General features: G+C 42.8%; 1 pseudogene; it reads left to right on the top strand.

The window, feature by feature from the left end:
* The first annotated feature begins 1,724 nt into the window (after positions 1–1,724).
* LOC124232228 (histone H4-like) lies at positions 1,725–2,083 on the top strand (annotated as a pseudogene).
* Positions 2,084–2,340: the final 257 nt, after the last annotated feature.

Below are 2,340 nucleotides of genomic sequence, written 5' to 3' on the forward strand. Positions count from 1 at the left end.
ATTTATTGCTTTATTGTTGATCATGCAGATTGCTTCTAGTCTTTTGTACTACAAACTGGGCTGCTGAAAAATCCTGCACACATGTCATTTTGCACATTTTCAAGAATGGTAAATTCCTAGAGGCAGGGTTGCTGGGTGTAAAGATATATGCATTTTTAATTTTCATAGGTATTGCCAAAATTTCCTCCATGAAAGTTCTACTAATTTTCAGGGCCACCAGCAGTGGCTGAGAATTAAAGTCAGGGAGCCTTATCCAGGATTTTCCATTCCTATTTTAGTATATAATGACCGGCCTATAGCAAATAATAGATGCTGAATAAAACGTTAGTTAATTGGGTGGAAGAATGGTTTAGGAAATACAGTTGGGTTTTGGTGGCAGCAAGAAAAACATTCTAAATCCACTTTGGCACCTTGTTTCCTAATAAAGCCATTGAAGATTATTAGAAGGCAGGGTAGAAATAGTTAACGTTTACTGATCACTTTGAGCTAGTCTACTGTTACCAAGATTTCTTTTAGAAACTGGAAAAGGTGATAAAAAAAAGCATTACTGAAGTTTTGTTAACACTGTAATGCAACCAGATGGCCGAAGATCTTTAACAGAAATTTAGCCAGAGCCCCATTGATTTACTGGCTTTCCTGTAAAAACAATGCTTTATTATTGTAATAATGGGCCTTTGCATTTAGTATCTCATATGATTCTGATACATATGCAAAGATACAAAGGCAAAAAGGACAAAAGAACATTGAGTGACTAAGTTCTGCTAAACTTTAAATTTATCATTGCAATCTTCAAGTTATTCCCATTTTAGAGGAAAGATATGGAGATCCCTATCTTATGTAACTTGCTGCAAGACACGTAACCAAGTGGCCTAGTTGGGCTAAGAATCTAGCACAGCACTAGGAATGTGGTTAATGCCCAATAAACTTGAATAAATGAAAAGTTGCCATGTAAGAGTGACTGATAAAGCAAAAGCCTATTTCAGTGCTTCATTTACACTTTCCACCTGTACAGAGGTGGGGATTGTGACCTACGATAGGCAGTAGATTCTACTGCTAAGGGCATAGACTCTTAAATTTGGCTGCTTAAATTGCATTCACCCTAGTTTTTGCTGTGACCTTGGGTAAACTACTTCTGTTTTGCCTTATTGAAAAATAGAGCTGTTCCAACAAGTTAACAGACGTTGAGCACTGTAACATGCCATGCTGTACACTGTGCTTGCTAACAGTACATTCATTCTACAGATCAGTACTCAAGAGTGGTTAAATTTATGGTAACATAGCAAGTGATGGAGCTGGGGTCCCAAGCCAGTCCTTCCATTCCTAATCCCACTTGGTCTGCGACCTTCACTACACCTTGTGCATACATCTGCAGTTTGGCAAGCAAGTGGAGACGCACATTCACTGACTAATCCCTTTTTCTTGCTTAATGTATTCACATCTCTGAGTCTACAGCATCCTCTCTTCCCTGCGAAGCCGCCGAACAGCCTGCCTCACCTTTACCAAAGACGGCCTCAGTGACTCTGGGGCAGCCTTGGCTGGTACCTCCTCCTCCACCTTTGTTTGGAACAAGGAAGGGGGCGGATCGAGAACTGCGAGGCTTTCCCGCCTACGTTCCTCTAGTTTTCAATTTGGTCCGAAGAAGTCAAATAAAAAGCTGTGCTTTTTTTTTTTCTTTTTTCTTTTTCTTTCCCCTCACGGATGCGCCGTTTTCCTTTTGTCCTTAGAATTCTGGTCTACCCTCAACTTCCTGTTCGGCCGTGGCAAGGGTAGGACCGGGACTCTAGGTAGGGGTGGTGCTAAGCGCCACCGTAAGGTGCTGCGGGACAACATCCAGGGCACCACTAAAGCCTGCCATCTGGTGTCTGGCCCGGCGCAGCAGTTAAGCGCACCTCGGGCCTCATCTACGGGAAGGCCCGCGGGGTGCTCAAGGTCTTCCTGGAGAAGGTGATCCAGGATGCTGTCAACTACACCGAGCACGCCAAGCGTAAAACGGTCACCGCTATGGACTTTGCCTACGCGCTCAAGCGCCCTCTAAAGGCTTCGGCGACCGATTCCATTGTATCTTGCAGCTCCGTCCTCACTTGTAAAAGGCTTCAGAGCCATCTACCTTTTAAAGAGCTGAAAAGCTGTTCAGATATTAACTTGTTCCTTTATTTCCTGTATATTTATGCTAACTCCATGTTAGTTTTCTGCACCTAAGAACAAAGTTGACATCAGAAATGTTTGCAGATATCACCCATAGTCCCCCCTAAAAAGTACACCCAATTTGAATTGGTAGACAAAGTGTACCAGTTCTTTCTTGGGAAGTGTTAGGTGGCTCTGAAAAGAGCCTTTGGGTTC

This window comes from Equus quagga, unplaced genomic scaffold, assembly GCF_021613505.1.
Source record: "Equus quagga isolate Etosha38 unplaced genomic scaffold, UCLA_HA_Equagga_1.0 HiC_scaffold_3434_RagTag, whole genome shotgun sequence".
NCBI classification, from domain to species: domain Eukaryota; kingdom Metazoa; phylum Chordata; class Mammalia; order Perissodactyla; family Equidae; genus Equus; species Equus quagga.